This window comes from Anolis carolinensis, chromosome 2 (assembly GCF_035594765.1).
Source record: "Anolis carolinensis isolate JA03-04 chromosome 2, rAnoCar3.1.pri, whole genome shotgun sequence".
Classification (NCBI taxonomy): domain Eukaryota; kingdom Metazoa; phylum Chordata; class Lepidosauria; order Squamata; family Dactyloidae; genus Anolis; species Anolis carolinensis.
Window position 1 is genome coordinate 293,104,733 of NC_085842.1, and position 22,805 is coordinate 293,127,537.

Genomic DNA, 22,805 nt, shown 5'->3' on the forward strand with positions numbered 1-22,805 from the left:
AGAGTGATGGCATCACGGCGACCCACAAAACAACAAAACTACAGGCCCCCCAACCTCTAAATTTGACGACACCACCCATCATCCACGGCTCTAGGTTGATACAACAAAAAGAAAAGAAAAATAAAGTCCTAATTAGAGGGAGAGGAATAATTGCTTTTATCCGATTGCTGCCAGTTAGAAGGCTAAGTTCCTCCAACTTGGTCTCCTAGCAACCCAATAAAAATAATAAAAAACACTAAAAATTAATTAAAAACACTACCATAACAAAAAATAACTAAAAATAATACAAGAAAATAATAAAATATAATAAATAAAAATATAACTTACAATAAAATTAATTAAAAAATTGCAAATAACGTCAAATAAAAATTACACAACAATTTTTAACCAATCCCACCACCACTTTGCCACAGCAACGCGTGGCCGGGCACAGCTAGTTCTTTATATAAGGATTTTATTTTGCCATATTCTGTATCCTTAAGACAGAAGTCACATACTTGGAGACAGGCTTGAGAAGATATTCCAAGTAAAACTATTTCACAAATTTCCAAATGGCAAAATGCATTTTTAGAAAAGCCGAAGACAATAGAATGATGTCCAATATCCATCATTATTTTCTAATTATTATTTAGTTCTGATATGAAGAGTCATTAATGTATGTAAATAGCTTTAAGGCACTTTGCAGGAATGTCTCAGCACTTGGTTTGTTGCTCCCTCACTCCCTTCTTTTTAGTGAAATCAAAGGGTTTCTCCTCTTTTATTCAGCATTTATTTGAATTAACTATCTGAAATGAACCAAGTGTGCTTTCAGCACAACCATTTTCAGGAAGTTATGGTGTAGATGTGTGAAGAGAAATGAATTTATTTGATTCTTTGGCATTTGAAAATAGTGCAAAGAGTTGTCTCTAGAATAGTCGATACAAACAAATAACAATGCACCTTGAAGAATATCACATTTATTTATAGCATGTGATTTCATCATCTATAAACCCACTCCCGAAATGGGGACAGATTAATCAGGGAGGTAAGGAGAAAATGAAATGCAAAAAGGCATACTGTCAATCATGGCTTCATGGACTAATAATAATTTAGCACAACTGGTCTCCTACGTGTGCCTCTATAAGGATGCTGATATGGTAAACTAAATCTACTAATCACTCCCTTCATTAAAGTTGTAATTGGATAAATGATGTGTCCAAGCTTAGCAAATTGCTAGAGATTCCAAAATTTGCATTAACTCTGGGAACTGCTTAGCTCCATAGAAATGCAATGTGATTCCAGTATCTGCAAGTAATATAGTTCAAGATCCTCCATGGATACCTGACCATCATATATTTTGACTATATTTGTATATCATAGAATAGTACTGGAGGACAAACACATCTGAGGGAAATTTCTTTTGGAGTCTGAGTATGTGGATATTGACCTCCCATGGATAAGGGAGGTCACACTGTACTTTGAGATCTGAATATTTTTATGTCATTGTGTTAGCTTATATCTGTTCAATGCAATAGTGCTTGTGTATTTTAGAGGTAACAGAAGTGTAGTATCCATTATTTTTTATTGAAAAAACAACTTTGTCACCTCATGACCCATTGCTTTGCTCAGCTGCCTGGAGAAGGATGTGATCCAGATAACTCTGTGTGGGAGTTTATATCCTATTGGCATTGTTGGATTCTAGCCTCAGCGGCTGCCCTTTATTTCTGCCTGTTGTTTGAGGGGGGAAGTCTCAGAACTCAAATGTGGGAGCCTTGTCCTTCCCCTAACTGAAAGCCTTGATAACAGGGAGTTAATGACTGGGTTGGTGGGAACGAGAGAGGGGGCCTTCTTGGTGGCTGCCCCTCGAATCTGGAATTCCTTGCCTAGGGAAGCCAAAATGGCCTTCTCCCTGCTGTACTTCAGGTGACAAGTTAAAACTTTTTATTCAGGCAGGCTTTTAAATAAGGTTTTTAAGATCATCAGGGGCTGCTGCGATTTTATATGCTTTTATGGTTTTAATGTGAGTTGTTTTAATATAATTACATTTAATACTGTTTTAATATTTGTATTATAATGCTTTTAGTTGTGAGCCACTTAGAGTCTTGGTTGTTCATTCATATTTTTAAAGCAACTGATAGTTTCTAAACAGACAAAAGTTTCTAAACTTTTGTCTGTTTGACTCTTTAATAAATATGATACAACAGTTAACAAAGTACCTAACAAAGAAATCAATTTTTACAAAGCCTTTCTCTTTCCTCTTCATCCTGTAAAAAATGCTTAGGAATACATTTAATTTGTTAATTGATGTACAGTGTTCCCTCACTTATCACTGGGGTTAGGTTCCAGGACCACTTGTAATAAGTGAAAATCCGCAAAGTAGGGACACTATATTTATTTTAATATTTATACATTATTTTAGTAGTTATACACTATTCTAAGTCTTTATCAAGCAATTGTGTGTTGATAAATTGCCTCCTTCTCCTCCTGTTGCCGCTTGGGCTCCTTTTCTCTCCCTTTGGCTTCTCCTTCCCCCCTTCCTTAGGCTGTAAATTGTAATTTTTAAATGATTTCTAATAGTCTTTTAGAGTTTATTGAAAATCCGTGAAACAGCGAATCCATGAAAAGTGAACTGCGAAGTAGTGAGGGAACACTGTATTCCTATTATATGGAACTGACATTTAGAAATGGTCTGGTTATCTTGCCTACATCACTTGACAGAGACATCCTTATAAAGGACTTATAAAGGACAGTGTCATTTTACAGTGTAGATACCAATAAGCATGTAGTGGCAATGATTGGAAGTCACGTACCCCTCCCCCCTATCCTACCCCCTAGGATAGGGCCTCCCCCCTTCCCTATTTACCTATTGCCTTTCCCTTCCCCAATCACCTATCCCCCATATTTCCTTCCTTTTCTTTTCCTTATGCTTCCCCTCACCTACCTGAGTCATACCCCTTCCCCTCACACCCCTCCCCACAATTCACTGTAAAAATTTCAATAAAAATTATTTACTTGTAGTGGCAATGAACAGCTCTTGAGTTTCAGTTCATGTGTAACCCGAATTCAGTAGAAGCCAGTGAGCATTTGTCAGGACCCAGGCTGCAAAGGCACCAATAACCAAACACAGAGGCCAGAATCTATCTAATATCTTTATTGAAGGAATATATAAAGTTAATAAAAGCAAGTATATGAAATAGTCCAAAAGCAGACCTTTCGGGAAAGGTCTAAATTAGTCCAAAAAAGCGATGTCTAATATGAAATATTAAGGTTCAAAGTTGTAATCCAATAACCGAAACACTCACTTTGCCAGGCAAAGTGAGGGGAGATGACAAGGTCCTTTAGTCCATAAACTTGAGCAAGGCTAGGAAATAACTTGATACTTGAAACAAGGCTTAAAACGTGGAACAAGGTAACAAGGAACAAGAACAAGGTCCGTGGAAAAACTTGGTAAAATCCGTGATACAAGGCAATGTTTAGTCCTGGGAAACAAGCAAGGTCCGTAGGTAATCAAAGACAGAAACAGGAGCGAAGGCTGGAAAGCAGGGCAAGGCTTGAGCAGGATCGAGGCTTGAAACGGAGCGCGCTGTCCAGACACAACTCGCCCCGGAGGTTGACGAATTGACTCCGCGAAGTTACTTCGCGGGTAAATCACCTATATAGAGTCTAACTTTCCCGCCGAAGCAGTTCTCTGGGAACCAGAAACGAAAGCTAATCTTTGAGACCAGATGTTTGCCTCCTTAAGGATTCTCACGAAAAAGCAGACTTAATTGGCTGAATTCTTGGCTGCTATCCTCGCACTCCTGCGCGAAGCAGCTTCCAAACTTCTCTGTTGTTTACAAAACTCATGGCGGGAGAACACAGGAGAAGTGGGCTCCGGATTTGTTTGACATACTTCTGGGTCACAACTCTCTTGCAGGTGCAAGGTTCCCAGATCTGCCTGGGAAGGATCTGGCTGGGAAGATTCCAGTTCAGACTGGGAAGGTAAAAAACCCAAGTTTTCTTCATCATCAGGCATTACAGTGTCATAAGCAGGACTACAAGGCCCATGAGTCATCACACTATCCCCCTCCTCAGGGCCCCTCCCAAACTGGGACTCTCTCCCCGAAGCGCGAGGCCGCGGTTTGGTGGGATAGGTCTGATGAAAGCGACGGGTTAGATCAGGAGCGTGAACTGTGGAGGCGTCTTCCCAAGAGCGCTCCTCAGGGCCAAAACCCACCCAGTCAATGAGATATTGCAGGCGGCGGCGGTGAAAGCGAGAATCTAAAATGTCCTCAACCTCGAACTCCTCCTCCCCATTCATCAAAACAGGAGGGGGAGCCGGTTGGTCTGTATCAGGACGCACACCATCCGCCGGAAGGAGCAGGGAACGGTGAAACACTGGGTGGATGCGCATTGAACGCGGAAGTTGGAGTTTGAAAGTCACGGGGTTTAATTGCGCCACCACTGGATAGGGGCCAATGAAACGGGCATCTAACTTCCGGCAAGGGCGGTGGGAGGGCAGAAAGCGAGTGGACAGGAAAACCCGATCTCCTACCTTGATTTCGGGGCCCGGCTGGCGATGTTTGTCAGCGTGGCGTTTATAGTCCTCCTTGGCTTGGTCCAGTTGCTGGAGCAAAAGTTGTTGTACCGCTGTGAGTTCCTGCAGCCAATCCTCTGCTGCGGGAACTTCTGAAGTTTCAATGACAGGGGGAAAGAAACGTGGGTGGAAGCCGTAGTTTGCAAAGAACGGCGTTTCTTTTGTAGAAGCTTGAACTCCATTGTTATAAGCAAACTCTGACAGTGGTAACAGAGAAGCCCAATTGTCCTGTTGGTAGTTTACATAACAGCGAAGATACTGCTCCAAGGTGGCATTGGTGCGCTCCGTTTGCCCATCTGTTTGAGGATGATGAGCTGAAGATAAGCGAGAGTCTATGCCCAATAGTTTTTGTAGTGCCTTCCAAAAACGAGAGGTGAATTGAGATCCACGGTCTGTGACTAAACTCTTGGGCAATCCATGTAGTCTGAAAACATGTTGAAGGAATAGATCTGCAGTCTCTTTGGCCGTGGGGAGACCTTCACAGGGTATGAAATGGGCTAACTTGGTGAAAAGGTCCACCACCACTAGGATCGTGGTGAATCCACAGGAAGGTGGTAGGTCAGTGATGAAATCCGCAGAAATTATTTCCCATGGGCGAGATGGGGTAGGAAGGGGATGTAGAAGCCCTGAGGGTTTCTCCCTTCTTATCTTGGAGCGCTGGCATACTGGGCAGGTGTTGACATATTTTTCCACATCTTTGCGGATCTTGGGCCACCAAAAATCCCTTAGGATCAGATGCATGGTTTTAAATAGTCCGAAATGCCCTGCTGGTTTGCAGTCATGACACAGACGAAGCGCTTTTTCCCTGCCCGGTCCGGGTGGGATATAAACATGATTTCTATAGCAAAGCAGTCCATCTTTAAGCGAAAAGGGAAAATGCAGACCTTGACGAAGTTGGTCCTGCGCCCAGGCATCTGCTTGCTGACTAGCCCTGATTTCTTGAGCACAGATGGGTCCTGGAGTAGAGGAAGTTGAACCAATGGGAGTGGATTTGGTGTTCCCCACTGTGAGCGTGGCAAAGTTCTCGGGTTGTAGTAGTTGGGATTCAAAGGTCTCCTTGCGTCCTGCAGCGTATTCCGGTTTACGTGACAGGGCGTCTGCTTGCTTGGTTTGGGCTGGGGTCACATAATGGATCTGGAAGTTGAAACGTTCAAAGAATAAAGCCCAACGTTGTTGCCTCTGATTTAGTTTGCGGGCAGTTCTTAGATGTTCTAGATTTCGATGATCAGTGTGGACTTCAATGGGAAATTTGGCCCCTTCTAGCCAATGTCTCCAAGTTTCAAAGGCTGCCTTTATGGCCAGTAGTTCCTTTTCCCAAATGGTGTAATTTCTCTCTGGTGTGGTTAGTTGACGGGAGTAAAAGGCACAGGGATGAAGGTGGTCTCCCACCGGTTGTAAGAGTACAGCCCCAATTGCCACATCCGAGGCGTCCGCTTGCACAACAAAAGGGGTTCCAGGATCTGGGTGCTGTAGAATTGGCTGGGACGTGAATAATTTCTTTAGTTGCTGGAACCCTTTCTCTGCTTGATCAGTCCAGCGGAAGGGCTGTTTTCCACGGATGCAGCTAGTGATTGGGTCAGACCAGCGGGCAAAATCTGGAATGAACTTGCGGTAATAGTTCGCGAACCCCAAGAAACGCTGCACCTCTTTCTTGTTAGTTGGCGCCCGCCATTCCAATACTGCTGAAACCTTGGCTGGATCCATGGAGAGCCCTAGAGGCGAGATACGGTAACCAAGGAAATCTACCTCTTGTAGATCGAAAGCGCATTTTTCCAACTTGGCATAAAGTCCATGATCTCGCAAACGTTGTAACACCATTTTGACGTGGTTCTCATGTTCTGATTGTGATCTAGAAAACACCAAAAAATCGTCCAGGTAGATTATCAAGAACCGATCTAGATAGTCCTGAAAAATATCATTGACAAAATGCTGGAACGTTGCGGGGGCTCCGCATAATCCATAATTCATAACTCGGGACTCGAATAATCCGAATTTAGTCTGAAAGGCAGTCTTCCACTCGTCCCCTTCTCTGATGCGAACTAGATTATAAGCCCCTCGAAGATCCAGCTTGGTGTAGACCTTGGCTCCTCGAAGTCGGTCCAGTAGATCCGAGATTAAGGGCAGGGGATAACTGTTCCGCTTGGTGATATTGTTCAATGCTCTATAGTCCACCACCAAGCGTAATTCCCCTGACTTCTTCTTCACAAACATCACTGGGGAGGCGGCTGGGGATTGAGAGGGTCTGATGAATCCCTTGCGAAGGTTTGTCTCTATGAATTCCCTGAGAGCTTCTTGCTCCGGTTCAGTCAGGGAGTATAGGTGCCCTCGCGGGATCGGGGCCCCCTCCACCAAGTCAATGGCACAGTCATAAGGTCTATGTGGGGGTAATTTCTCGGCTTCTTTTTCATTGAATACATCCCAATACTCGGAGTACTTCTTGGGCAGGGTGATGATGGGCTCGGTCTCTGTGGCATGGCAGACCTTGGCTACGAGGCAATGGTTTTGGCAGTACTTTGAAGCAAACTGTAGTTCTCTGTTGGACCAGGAGATGCTTGGGTCGTGGAGAGTCAGCCACGGGATTCCCAAAATCACAGGGAAATGGGGAACCTCGGTAACAAAGAAAGAAATCTCTTCCATATGTTCCCTTATCCACATCCTGGTGGGTTCTGACCACTGGCTTACGGGCCCCGTCTTGAGGGGGCGGCCGTCTATGGCTTGCACCACACGGGCATTCTTGAAGTCATGATATTGTAATCCCAGAGAGTCGGCATACTCTCTGTCAATGAAGTTGTTGGTGGCTCCGGAGTCTATCATGGCGTGGATCATGACGGGTCCCCTTTTTGCTGACCACAAGGTGACCACTAGAAGGAACAGGACTCCGGTTGGCGGCTCTTGAATGGGTTTCCTGACCGGGTTGGCGAGCCTCTCTACGCCCGGTCGTTGGCTTCCCCCGCCGGCTGTGTGCCAGCCGCCTCAGACGCCTTCGTCTCCGTGGAGGACGCCGCCGCAAGACGGGCGGCGGGCTTCCCTTTGGCTGGACACTCTCTGGCGAAGTGGCCCCCATTTCCGCAATACCAGCAGAGATTTAAGCGTTGGCGACGGGCCTTCTCGGCGGCATCTAACCTGGGTCGCACGTTGCCCAACTGCATCGGCACCTCCTCGCTCCCTCTGGGGTATGGGGTTGGTGGTGGGGGTCTCCACACTGGACGCGGCTGGACGCTGGCGGGAGCGGGGGGTTTTGCCCCAGCTCTACCGCTCTGACCACGTACCCATTGTTTCCTGTTGGCAATCAAGACTTCAGCCCGTAAACATTGGTCAATGAGTGCTTCGAGGGACTGGGGAGGGTCCACCTTGGAGATTTCTTCCAGCATTTCAATGTTGAGACCCTCCCGAAATTGTCCCCTGAGGGCTACATCGTTCCAGCCGGTGCTGTGGGCCAGCACTCGGAACTCAGCTATGTACTGAGACATGGGTCTGTCTCCTTGAAAGAGGCGCCGGAGTTTATGGCCGGCTGCCTCCAAATTGTCCTCGATTCCCCAGGTCTCCTTAAGGTGATCCAAGAAGCGTTGCGCTGTTCTTAGGTGGGAAGAGGCTTGATCGAATAGGGCCGTCGCCCAGCTGGCCGCTGGTCCGTCTAGAAGGCTGTAAACCCACGCCACCTTGATGTCTTCTTGGGGAAACTCGGCGGCACGGGCCTCTAGGTAAGCCTGGCACTGGCGGCGGAAAACTTGGACCTTGGAAGCTTCTCCAGAAAACTTAGTTGGCAACGCCATGGCCGGGAGGCGGACTCCGCGCTCCCTCAATCCTTTTATTTCTCCATCCTGCGCGTTGAGTCTGTCACGGATGCGATCCACTTCATCTTTGCTGATGGTGTAGCTGAGCGGCTGCCCAGCCGGCGCGGCTCCGGTCGACATTCTGGCCTTGGTTAATTGGTGCTTATGGGTGGCGGAGTCAAACTGTCAGGACCCAGGCTGCAAAGGCACCAATAACCAAACACAGAGGCCAGAATCTATCTAATATCTTTATTGAAGGAATATATAAAGTTAATAAAAGCAAGTATATGAAATAGTCCAAAAGCAGACCTTTCGGGAAAGGTCTAAATTAGTCCAAAAAAGCGATGTCTAATATGAAATATTAAGGTTCAAAGTTGTAATCCAATAACCGAAACACTCACTTTGCCAGGCAAAGTGAGGGGAGATGACAAGGTCCTTTAGTCCATAAACTTGAGCAAGGCTAGGAAATAACTTGATACTTGAAACAAGGCTTAAAACGTGGAACAAGGTAACAAGGAACAAGAACAAGGTCCGTGGAAAAACTTGGTAAAATCCGTGATACAAGGCAATGTTTAGTCCTGGGAAACAAGCAAGGTCCGTAGGTAATCAAAGACAGAAACAGGAGCGAAGGCTGGAAAGCAGGGCAAGGCTTGAGCAGGATCGAGGCTTGAAACGGAGCGCGCTGTCCAGACACAACTCGCCCCGGAGGTTGACGAATTGACTCCGCGAAGTTACTTCGCGGGTAAATCACCTATATAGAGTCTAACTTTCCCGCCGAAGCAGTTCTCTGGGAACCAGAAACGAAAGCTAATCTTTGAGACCAGATGTTTGCCTCCTTAAGGATTCTCACGAAAAAGCAGACTTAATTGGCTGAATTCTTGGCTGCTATCCTCGCACTCCTGCGCGAAGCAGCTTCCAAACTTCTCTGTTGTTTACAAAACTCATGGCGGGAGAACACAGGAGAAGTGGGCTCCGGATTTGTTTGACATACTTCTGGGTCACAACTCTCTTGCAGGTGCAAGGTTCCCAGATCTGCCTGGGAAGGATCTGGCTGGGAAGATTCCAGTTCAGACTGGGAAGGTAAAAAACCCAAGTTTTCTTCATCATCAGGCATTACAGTGTCATAAGCAGGACTACAAGGCCCATGAGTCATCACAGCATTGTTGCAGATAGTAGATGCATACTACATTGAGTACCTTTGGTACTCATGCTTCTCTCGAGTAGGGCAATTGCAACTATTCACTTTTAGTTAGTAGGGCTGTATGATAGATGAAAAAAATATTTCAAAACTCATTACAAAATTAGGGGGTTTCGTTACTATAACCAAGAGTAAAGAAATTTCATTACTTTTTCATTATAGTAATTGCACAAGTGGGGAAACTTCAGGGGCTCCTTCCTCCTTCATTTTTATAGCTATTGGGGTGAAACTTGCTACAATGGTAGAAGACATTTACTATTGTTAGCCTATCAAAAACCTACAAGAGCTGTCTTCTTAAATTTTCTATACAATGACACAGAATAACAGGGGATCATTCCCCCCAACTTTCAGAAATATTCCTACATTTACTAATGTTAGGATTTAAAAAAAAGGTTTTGACAATCCCAAACTACATTTCCCAGAATCCTGTGCTTTCTCTTTCCCAGTGAACCCTGCTTTCTCCCTGCTGCTTCCCTCTCCTAATGGCGAGAGGCTAATAATGGAAAGCGGAAAGGCAGCTTTTTCGCTTTGCCTTGTTTTCTTGTGCTGAAAATTAAATGGACTTCGGGAGGCTTCTGAGATTTACAAAATGCAAACAAAAAAGTATTGGGTAAGATTTGATTTTTAAGTTTTTGGTGTGGGCCATGCCCACATGTGGGATAACACACTGTATGAATTTAACTAATTCGATATGACTTACGATGACAAACAAAAAATTGCATACCTCTAATAGCTAGGGAAGGAAAAGTCATGAGGTTCCAAAATACAACTGAGATCACAGAGTTTGGAAAAGCTGGAAAAGCATGGAGGAAAAGCCTGCATCACAGAACTGACAAAACAATGATCATAATTACTCTGTGAACATTCATCATTACTCTGTGGCCATTGTGAGCACATTCAACTTTTGACTTCCATTTAATAGTGATGTTGTTCTACCCCCTTCATTAGAAATGTTCAGACACAAACAGAACTTTATCTAAAGTGATGTTTTTCATTTTCCTAAGTACAATGACAGCAAGACACATCTGGAAGGACACTTTTGCATTCACAGATGGAGCCTCACAAACTCTTCACAATGAATAATTTATTTGGCAGATAAATTTAAATGTTCCCATTTCGTTCATGATCACAGAATGGAATTCCTTTTTATTCAAAATTATTCATGAAGTTCTTTAGCAGATGACTTTCTGTTCACATCTGGTGTGCAGAGAATTTGCCTGAGATATTTGCAATTTGCATTGCAGATGTACGAAAGACTCTGTGCTCCTGTTTCTTGATGAGATAAAATTGGTCCAAGAGGGTGCATGGTGGCCCTTTGATGTCAGGATACTTATACTTATACACTATATGACACAGGCCATAATTGTCTCTGAGCAGAATCAGATGTATCCTCCTGGATTCTATTCTTAGTTGACAAAGAGTCAGACTTGATATCCAGAATTAGCTTAAAACAGTAGATTTTCCTCTGAGATGTATTTCAGCAGTCAGACTTGCAAAATTAATCCTGTGTTTATGCTTCAATGTTTAATTGCATAAAAGCTAGCCACAAGATACAAGATACATGGATGAAGAAAATCAGTTCTATGGCAAACAGACATCTTATTTGAGGAAGTATATTACATATTTCTAGGTTGATCCAAAGGCAATAACATCCTTGTCTAGCTTCCTCATTGGGTAGGCCCCCACAGGCAATCATGATGTCGTATAGACAGTCAGTTCTTCACATCTGCAGATTTGTTATTAGCAGATTTGATTAATATGATCTTTTTAGGAAATTATAGGCATTTCAACATGATCAACTTCTGCTGGAAATTAACCATTGAGTTGAATGTGAGAACCTAGAGATTCCTAGAGCGAACACTTATTTAGGTATTTATAGGCCCTCCAGCATGATTCTATGGTAACCGCTGGATCAACTTGACCATAGGGTTCTACTGAAGAACCTATAGATTCCTGGAGAGGTTTTCTCCCAGGTAAAAATAAGTGTTTTTTATTCACTCCTCTTGCTGCTTACATAGTGCTCCTGTACTCCTAACTCCTTTCAAATGTAGAGGACAGGCTGTAATTCAAGAAAAATCAGTAGCCAAAAGATGAATTGTAATGAGCACTAACTAGCTCATTCTATTATGAATATTAACTAACTTCCACACTTGCACAATACACTCAGCAGTAAATATCTACATTTACATCCACATCTCTGTCTGTCTGTCTGTCTATTGGGAGTGAGTATAATTTTACCTACAGACATGAATCTCAATTGCTACGTTTTGCACTTCCATCTCCCTATCTTCCTACAAGAGTTCAGTGCTTTATACAAAAAGGAATCTTTAAAGTTATGGGAGACCTTATTTTTTTAATGAAGGCAAACTTGACTATGTAGGCATTTTACACAAAGAGAAATAACAATCAGCTCAAAGGTTCTGTAGGAATGTGATAATTTTTTGCCTGAGGCTAATGGAGAGGGATACTTTTTTTATATAAAACTAAACCAAGATGAAAATAAAAATAAACACAGTTGGTTTTATAAGTCAGCCTCACCCAAATGTTGTGAAACATTGACTTCACAGAGTTACTATCTAGCTTCTGCTATTAGTGACTGGAAAGCACCGCAACTTTATAATGGGTCAGGGTCACCCCTGCTGGTCTAGAGAAGTACAAATTACACTGCTCTGCATGAGATGTGCACTCACACGGGAAGGTCTGTGGCATTTCCATTTCCACCCTCCTGCCTGGCTGACATCCGTCCTTCCCACCATGGGATCAATAGAAGCTTGGTTCAACAGAAGCCGCAAGTAGGAAAGAGCAAAGTCAGGTCAGGCATAGTGGAACTTTCAGCAGCTTTCTGCAACAACCGTTCTCTGCCTTTTCTTGTTTTAATGGTTGCTTTGATTCATATGTTCTCATCTTGTTTACATTATTTATGGTTTTAATCTGGATTTTAAATTGTTTATATTGCATGATGCCCTGAGATCCCACAATAAATGGCAGGATATAAATATTTAACTACGTACATGCATGCATGCATGCATGCATGCATACATTACATACATACATTTCTTGCTAATTGCTATCAAGATGGCTTTGATTTATGGTGTCCCAATGAATGAGAATTTTCCAAATCATCCTGTTACCAACAGCACTGCTCATGTCCTGTAAACTCAGGGCCATAGGTTCCTTGAATGATCATCTTGCATTATGGACATTCATTTTCCCCACTGGTTCCTACTTTATCAAACATTATGATCTTTTCTTGCATAATATGAGTAAAATATGAGAATCTCAGTTAGAGATTCTGGATTCTAGTGGGAGTTCAGGCCTTTTTTGCCCCAGGATCCACTTCTTTGTCTTAAAAAATTGCATGGTATCCAAAGAACTCTCCTCCAGCCCCATATTCAAATGCATGCATATCTTCTTGAGGTAACTCAGGATGCCTCTTTAGGAAGAGAGAAAACAAAATGGATAAACTTGGATCTAGTACCTGTCTTGCATGGACAGATTGGCTTTGCTTATACTCATTTTGGGAGTTCGCTTCTCTGCATCCTATGGGCTGTGCCACATTGGTATGGGCTCTGTAGCATTGCTTAATGGAGGTCCTAGCACTCTTTATTTATTAAAATAGATTTACAAACTGTATTTTTTCTTATTTTTTACATGAATTATAACACCATATTGACCTGAAATTCAGGAAGATGTTGCATTTTACATTGGATTTGCACTAATGTTATAATATGTGATTATTCAAAGTTCTTTCCTAATGTCTCTTACTGAGATATGCCCTTCCTGTTAAATAGATCTATATTCCATTCAGTTTTAGGGTGGACTGGCACACAATAAAATCAATTTAACAAATTGAACACAGCAAAAAATGTAAACAAATTAAAAACACATTAAACAATTTAACTAGTTATAACAAGGCTGTTTAAAACCAGTTACAAGAGTCTGAAACTCTTTAAATGTATGTGGAAGGCAAGATAATCCCTTAGGCAGCAGGTTTTGGTTAAAATCAAAGATCAGCATATAGAGTTATTGTTGTTTTTGTACTTTATTGTTAAGAATGATGAGAAGTTGCTTAAGGGTTTTCCCCCTTTTATATGCCAAAACACCTTGGCAGACTTTGGGTACTATGTACATTTTGACTTAAGGCAGCGGGAAGAACAGTTTCTGTTAAGAAATTAGCTACCACTAAGCACGGCATTCATCTCAACAATGTATGTGTATCAGTTAAAGCTATAGTTCTCTGTTATGTAAAAAGTATTTAAAATGTGTGCCAATGCCATGAAGGACATTTTTTTTTTAAAAAAAAGATTTGTACTGGAGAGATAATAGTGGAAATTTGTGTGTGCATAAAAATTATGCAACCCAAGTCACCATAACTCTTAAAGCAACTAAAATAAAGCACTTTAATTAACTTTGCAAACAAAAAAACCCTCAAAAAGTTAGCTTAATATTGGAAACTCAACAGTTTTTTGTTGCTGTTAATTGCTTTCATGTCTATTTAGATTTATGGCAACTCTATGGATGAAAGACTTCCCAGTTTTCCTGTTGACAACAGACTTGTTAGATTTTGCAAAGTGAGGGCTCTTGGCTTATTTGCCTGAGTTTAGCTATCTGCGGTCTCCCTTTGTACCTACTACCTTCATCTTGTCAAATATTATTGTCTTTTCTAGAGAATCGTGTGTTCTTGTGACATGGTTAAAGTATGATAGTCTGAGGTTAGTTGGCTTCTAAGTAGAGTTCCAGCTTACTTTGATTTTGAACCTATTCAAATCTAGTTGATCTGAGGGGTCAATGTTTGCGCCTCTCTTTTGACTTTGTCACGCAGCCCTTTTGGGCCATGCTGTGGTGCCCCATGTGCCCTCCCTCCTCACCTCATCACATGGCGGGGATGGGCAAGGCTGTCCTCCCCCCGATCAGATGGCAGAAAGGGCAGCAATGCACATTGACCCGCCACCCTTTCAGCCATCACACCGAGTTTTGGGGAGGAAAGTGCGGGTAACTCCATCAGAGTTACCCAAACAAAACTTTTCTTCCTTGTGGTGGAGGACAAAGTGCCTTTTGGTACTTCGCCTCCACTTTGGGAGGAAGGTGGTTGGGGCCTGCCATGTGTCATGTGATGGTGCATGGCAGGCCCTGTCCAAGCTTCGAAATAAAGCAGCAAAATGGGACATTTTTGTCCCGTGTGAAGAGATCTTTTGAGTTGCAAAACTGCACCTAGGTATTGCCTGTGGATCCTGTGATAGACTTGTGTATAGATCTGTTTTAGCCATTTTACTTCAACCAAACTGGCTTTTTTGGCTTTGGCTAGGGCCCAGCCATCACATTTCCCTGTCCGTAATGGGAGGACATGGCAGTCGATTATGGCTCCTCCTCCTCTATTGGGCATCACAGTTAGGTCCTGGCTTCAGCGTATTTTTTGGCTTGGCTTTTGGTTTGGCTTCTCTCTTGAATCTTTTTGATTTTCCTTGATTTCCTTGATTCTTTTTATTTAGTGGGACTGACTGGGAGTTGGGAACGTGTGGGATGGGTGGGTGGTGTGTGCGTGTATGTTTGGGGGCTTGGAGAGTCACCCTTTTAGCTTCTTTTTCTCCTCCCCACCTCTCCTTCAGAAAATACTTTTAAAAGATAATAAAATTATTAATATTAGTAATCCTAGCAAACAAAAAGAAAAGCCTCATTTTCAGAAAACTACTACCATCTAGTTACTTCTCATCTAGAGTAGAAAGTAGAAACAGCTTTAAGGAAGCATTAACCTGAAACAGAAAGGGATGAGGAGGAAAAAGGCAGGCAGTGCCTTTTGTGCAAATCAAGAGAAAAGAGAGGGCTTTTTAAAGGAAGCCCAGAGGATAGCTCCAGGTCATCGCTCTTCCGTCCCAGTGGAAAGTGGGAAGCCTCCTTAAAATGCCTTAATGGAAAGCTGCATGCAGGGAGAGAATGTGCATGCTGTCACCTGTCTCCTTTAGAGTAGAAAGTAGAAACAACTTTAAGGAAGCATTAAACCCAGTTCTCCTCTACAGACCAAAGAGAAAGAATCGCAGAAAGAGTGGTATCTTAACTTTGATGCTTTTTCATCCAGGTCTTAATGACAGATATAAGGACAAACAATGTAATTGCCTAAAATGATGGGAAGGGGAGCCTCGTATTGCCACCAATTGGCTGGATCTAGCCATATTTTTCTGCTGCAGTTCAAAAACTCAATCAAAAACTGCACACCTGTTTTCAGGAGGCATGCAAAAATGGATTTGGGGGTCTACCGGTATTGGGCCAGCAGAAACGGATTGAGGTTCAGCCAAAATGCACAAGTCTAGTGGCTGCTAAATTTTTGTGAGAGCGTACTGTGGAGCAGTGTAAGTCAAGAAGAGGCTGAAGAGAAGAGAAGCCCCACAAAAGTATTTCATAGAACAGTACACTCTATGAAATTCTTGTGGAAGTATGGCTTGTATCCCTTGAATGTGCCATTTTTTAACATTGAAACCCAGGATTCTATTGTTGTATTTATCTTCCTAAAACACTGTCTTGACGTTCCTTTGATTCTTCCTTGCTCCACTCCTTTGATGATCCTTCACTTTTTCCCTTCATTTTTCTGTTCTTAGTCTTTCTAAATAGTATTATTCTTCTGGTCCAGTGCCAATGGATTAAAATGCTAATTAGAAATTATTTTCTGTGGCATTTTTTCAAAGTAAAACTTTGGTTTATTTTCTACTTTTGTCAATGAGTTGATTTCCTCACTTAGGCCTCTTCCACACAGCTGAATAAAATCCCACAGTATCTGCTTTGAACTGGATTATATGGCAGTATGGACTCAAATAGCCCAGTTCAAAGAAGATACTGTGGGATTTTCTGCCTTGATATTCTGGGTTATATGGCTGTGTGGAAGGGACTCTAGTTTAACACCAGTGTGAAAACTGCCTTGCACCGCCAGGTATTTCTGGCATTCTGGATTTATTTGTTGGCTATATCTGCATACATGTGAGGATAAACAGGTGTGAACATTTGTTAGAAGAGAAAAATGTGTAAAATATATTATATAGCTCCAATCCATGTTATGAGAAAAACATCCTTTATCTGATAATATTCTGCTCAAAGTGGTAAAGAACAAAGGGAGAACTGCTAGATACATGGCTTAATAGTTGAAGCAGCTGTGACAGCGTGAGATTTGGAAACTCCAAGGATATTTGATTACCAAAATTTATAATTAAGATGAATGGTTTGTTTGGGATGATGTACTCACTGCAGGTTGATTTATTTTGGGTGAGTTATATCCAGTTTTGACATTGTTTAAGATTTGGTAGAATGCTTCATGTCAAACACCATGTTTTCCCAAAAATAAGACACTGTCTTATATTCATTTTTCCTCAAGACTAACTATGGCTTATTTTCAGGGGATTTATTTATTTATTTATTTACAGTATTTATATTCCGCCCTTCTCACCCCAAAGGGGACTCAGGGTGGATCACATTACACATATAAGGCAAACATTCAATGCTTTGACATAGAACAAAGACAGAGACAAACGCAGGCTCCGAGCTGGCCTCGAACTCATGACCTCTTGGTCAGAGTGATTGGTCTCAGCTGGCTGCAGCTGGCTGCTCACCAGCTTGCGCCACAGCCCGGGATGTCTTAGTTTTATTTAGTATGGTACAATAATTTGCATTTATGGGATGATCTCTCCTGGCTTAGTAGCAGACTGTTTGCTGAAGCTTTCCCCTTATCCCCTGGTGTTTGTGTGGGGTGAGAGAGACCCACAGACTGTTGCTGGTTAGTGCTGGGGAGCAGCAGCTTTACTGGTGTTTGTGGGGGGTGAGAGAGACCCACAGACTGTTGGTGGTTGGTGCTGGGGGAGAGGGACCAACAGTGCTGAGTAAAATGGCAGCCACAGCTTTACTTCTTCCCCCTGAGGACACACCTAAAGTAGAGCGCGTCCTGCTCCTCACTTCACTGAGGAAACTTTTACTTTCACTTTCTATGTCTCCCTCTATGCCTCAGCTTGCAACATGCACAGAACGACTGGGACGTGACAGGGGAACCAATATGCTGCATAGCCACACCTATCACTATGTCTTATTTTTAGGGTATGATTTATATTGCACAAATACTTAGAAATCCTGGCCTATTTTATAGGTATGTTTTATTTTCGGGCAAACAGGGTACACATATTTACAGGTGATAAAAGAATTAGACTTATTGGGTCTAGAGACAGTAAGCATGCCATTTGATTTCTCAAGGTGAGAGGCCTGGTCTGTTAAAAAAATGTATAAGGATTCTTCTGGGTTACATTAAATTTAAAGAGAAGTTTGGATAAATGATGTGAATTATACTCTCTATCTATGTAGGCTATAGATTAAATCTAAATTATACATTGTTGAAGATTACTGGTTTTTATAAATAAATTTGGTGCATATTTAGGTTGGAGACATAATATGCAGAGAAGAGACTGGTGATATGTTGATATGTTGGGGGAAAGATGGAAAACTGTCATATTATAAAGAAATATTTTTTCTAATTTTTTGGGTTAAATATGGAGCTCTTTATTGTCTTGTCTTTTTGTAGTGAAAAAAAGAGAATAATATGTTAACTATAGGTTGAGATAATTCATAGCTTTGGCTAAGCTGACTAAGTTTATGAATTATATTAGTGCTGGAGAAGATTATTATATATAGTATGATGTATAACCATTGTTAGGAAAATTGGAATTCAAAAGCAAACCCCTTTCTTTAAATTCTTTTTTCTTTTTTCATATGATTTGTCTTTAAGATGCATTTTACTGTAATGAAAATTATTTAATTAAAATATTGTTAAAATTATAAGTATTTAATATTGGAAAAGGACATTGTACAATCATGCTTCCACAAGTAGTTATGCCTTTATGAGTACAGTGGGCAGTAAAGTTGAAGACAAATAGTCAGTGCTCGCAGATGTTTTTCTTCCTGCCTAGCTTGCTTGGCCAGAGTGTGTTCTCAGTTCTTTTTTCACTTCTTACCTCTTTGCCTCTTGGTCTTTGTTATCACACTGTAGGCAGTACAATCCATCACTTTTTGTTTATCTGACATACACTTTCTGTAATAAATACATTCTATTTGCTTTTGGTGGCCTTTGATTTTAATTACAATCCATATCAAGTCAATATTTAGAGTAAATTGCATCAGGACAATCTCATAACAGAAAAATGGGGAGAAGAAGACAATATCAATGTTTTTCTTCTCTCTAAGGACTAAGAAGTTAAAGAAATGATTCAGTGATAGAGGAGCTCCTGTAGCTTCTGCCTTATTGAAATAAAAAATCATTCCAGCAATGCAAAATTATAAGTTGTTTTTCTGGTCAGGGAACCCTTCTGACCTAGGGTGGGAATTCTGTGGTCTGTGGGACACATGTGCCCTTTAAGGGATTTGGAGTAGCTTTTGAGACCAATACCCCAAAGAGTCTGGTATGGTCTAGATTTTTTTCCAATGAAATTCCACAATTTTTCAGATAACTCCCCTTTATGGAGTTATTGTATTCTGTTCAGTGTACTCCTTACTTTGAAATACTCAACCCTCTCCATACACAACAGCTAGATGTGATCAGAAATAATGTGTTATCAGTTCTAGGCATTCAAATGGTGACAACAAAAATATGATTGTGGTTCTCTTAACTCCGGTTGCTCCTGACACAAAAAAAAAAAAAAAAAACTTCTAGAAGAGCTAAACATCCAATAGGCAGCTGATCTAAATATCTGATTATCTTCTACGTTGTGTGGCCCTGCAGTGGATATTTAATTACATATCTCGTCAGCAGAAATACTGACAAAGAATGATAGTCCAACTACATCTATAGGGCCACATGTTCCTCATGTCTGGTCTGTGTTGATTTTTTGTTAGTACATTGAAATGTGTGCAAAACTAGACAGGAGAGTGAATTTCATTTATGGAGAACTATTCCAGTTAAAAAATGTAACAGAAGAAGGCTGGAAGGCATTTTGAAAGCTCTATGATACCAAGGAAATTGCATCGGTGTTACTACTAATTGACTCTCTCCCATAGTAGTATCTAGCATTGTGGAGCTGGGAGAGCATTTTACAATATAAAATAGCAGCAGAGTGAATTGTAGGCTAGTAAGTCCTTTCTCACTTAACAGTGGAATCTGTAATTGAAATAAATGTCATAAAGAAGATTGAAAAGGAAGGCCAAAGACATACTAAATCGCTACTTAACTTGAATTGAGGCATAGGCAGACAATAGTTCTTTCAGAGAAAGAGGCCTGATATTAGAGACTTCTTGCAGCATTGTCCTTGGTCAAATGGATTTTTCTAAATTTGGAGGTCATGATTCAAAAAAATGTTCAGTGAAAGATGCAAGAGTGTAAGAGAAATGTTCACGTTCCTGGGAGAGGATGTCTTAATTCTTTGGTCTGTATCTGTCTTTAGCTGAACAAGTAATGCAAGGCTGAAGAACCTCAAGGGTCTGAAGGATCATGAACTACTTTTGATATGACATTAAGTGCATTCAGTTAATTCTTTTAATGATTAATTATTTAAAATGTATCCATTGTTTTAGGTGCATTTTAACTCAAATTGGAAGCCACCTTGGACTCCTTTGGGATGAAAGACAGGATATAAAAAAAATAAAAAAATAAATTCATGCACCCAGTCCTACAATTGTGCCAATATGTTTTCTATCTAAACATTTATTACACTATGTAACAAAATTTGAAACATTTCTGCTCCTGGTTTGAAAGTATTATTTCCTGTTTAATTGTGTGATAATTGTGTGAAAGTAGCTGTTATACTCCAGAAACTCCATTTTGGTGACTATCACAAACTATGTTGAATTGGATGAGACTCTGTGGACCTCATCATACAGATGACTCCCCCTTCCTCATTGCCCCATTACATGTGGGGGACAGGTCAAGGCGTTCTGTCCCTGTCCTCATCAGACAGGGAAAAAACACATGTTGCTATGTTTACCTTTCCTCCACCAAATGGGGAAAATAGGTAAAAAATATGGGTAGCTTACACAAGTATGGTGGCCGAGGGAGCATCTTGCAACACTTCCTCAGCACTTTGAGGTGCAATGGGACGGAACCTGCAGAGCGTCATGTGATGGTGCTTGGCAGGCCCTGTCCTCAAAGTGTTGCAAGGGGGCAGTTTGCCCCAGTGTGATGTAGTAGTATGAGATATTCATTGAAAAACTATTGCAAAATGTGCTGCTGGATGTTCTGCAAAAATAAAATTTTTGTAGTTTAATAAACCTTTTCCATGTTTTTATAATGGAACCAATTAGGAAATGACATTCATTACCCAGGAAAGAAAATCACATTATTTATTTATTTATTTGCGACATTTCCATCCCGCCTTTCTCAACCTCAGAGGAGACTCAAGGTGGCTTTACACATAAGCAACTATTTGATGCCTTTAAAAAAGAACAATTAAAATAAACATTTTAAAATAGAATTAAAATTACATTAAACATTTTAAAACATTTGGACAATACCAATCATAATCCAGGCTGTTCCATAATGTTACATAGGCTGCAATTCACTGCTATTTTATATTGTAAAATGTATTTTATATTTAATTGTATTTTATATTGCTATTTTATATTGTAAAATGCTCTTCCACCTCCACAATGCCACAAAAGATCATGTAAAAATACAAACCAGTTCAGTCTCAAAGGTGCTTCGACCCCTTCCTCCTTCCATTTTCTGTTCACAACTGTGAACTAAAACAAAGAATTTTGCACAACATCTCCCAATTTCCCAGCTAGCAGTCATTCGTTGAATCTTCTATACGTTTGTTCAACCACTCAAGCCACCACCCATTTTGTTGACTGTAAGCAAAAGTAGTAAGCCAATTTGCATCCTAAACAGCCAGTTTCTGCTACTTAGTTGTTTTTATAAAAAAGAACTTTGATAATATTTTAAATGGATATCTTTCCCATTGTTGCTTTAATACAGCTTGTTCAAAAGGAATCTCAAACAACAGAGAGAATGTTTTCTACATTGCTGCTAAAAATTAAATTGTGCTATAACCAAGCAATAACAATTTCTAAAATCCCTGTAGAGTGATAATTACTAATACTGACTCCAGCATGCAAGGAAAATGATAATGGGGTTCATGGGGCCAGCATTCTTAACATGCTTATAGAAGCACTTTTGTTAATGATGGCTATTTCCCATTTTTTGTTATACAGCAGTGGCTTCTTGGTGAGAGGGAGATATCAAGGCTATGCCATCAAAGAGAGACCCATGGCATCTTCCCTGACACTCAGCCTCTGGTTCTGAACCAGTCATGCTTGGAAAATGGGCAGTGATGGAACTTCAAGCCAGAAAGCGGCAGATGACCACAGAATATGCAAGAACAGCAATGCAGTAGGAGTTTCTATAGAATTGGATGAAAAGTCTTAAATGTGTCTTGTAACAATCACCATCATGGAACTCAAAAGTTGCATCCACCTTCTGCCAAATTAGGGAAGAAAGATCACCCTTTCTTAAAGACAATATTCTACCTGTGCTGTGGAAGGTTTAGAGGAAATTCCAACAACTTTATGATCTCCATAAGGTTTATGAAATAGACAAGAGAGACATCATGCAAACCAACATTGCAGTGGGCACGTCCAATACAGTCTACTTGTCTGGGGGGCATGAATTGCATCTGTGTGCATATCAACACTTACATACATTAAGCTCCTCTATATATGTGGGGATTCTGGGATTCTGGGATTCTATATATGTGGGGATTCATATTCCAGTGACCATGCTGCTTGAGGACAATGGGAATTGTAGAACGACAACATCTGGAAGGCACTAGGTTGGGAAATATGGTCTACAATCTTATGCTGTTGATACTGACTGCTTTGTAACTGTGCTCCAGCTTCTTGGATCATCTAACACAAGAGGAGTCAAGTTATGTATGCATATTTTTATAATATCAAAATGCTTTCTGTTATTAAAAGAATGTAAAGAGGATGTGTGTGTGTGTTTATGTTATTACAAAATAATTGTGTGGACATTTATGAAAAGGGGCAACTAGTTTTGTGTGGAAAGATTTAGCTTTCTTTGAAAACCATGGCTGAAGCCTTAGAAAAATAAGGGAAAGGGGATAGAAATTGAAAATGATTCCTACAATAAAGGTCACAATATTTGTGACCAAGTCAGTGTGACTTTGTGCTATTGTTAATTTACACAGTAGTACAAAGCTGTGCAATCAATTACTCACACCAACCTCGATTTTTGGGATAGCAGCAAAATTGTTGGAATTAGGTGCCCTGCTTGAATAAACCAGGGCACCTAATGCTTCAGATAACA

The 22,805-nt window shown here is 41.1% G+C and overlaps 1 protein-coding gene across 3 annotated transcripts in view; it reads left to right on the plus strand.

Annotated features, from left to right (window-relative positions):
• Positions 1-22,805, plus strand: part of htr1a (5-hydroxytryptamine receptor 1A) — a 235,025-nt gene that overhangs the window by 86,097 nt on the left and 126,123 nt on the right. Inside the window, exon 2 of one of the 3 annotated variants that reach the window (XM_062972385.1) lies at positions 21,692-22,466. The exons of the other annotated variants lie outside the window; for them this stretch is intronic. The gene's annotated coding sequence lies outside the window, so the exon portion shown is untranslated. Of the gene's footprint in view, positions 1-21,691; positions 22,467-22,805 lie in introns of those variants that run through there. 3 annotated transcript variants of the gene reach the window in all.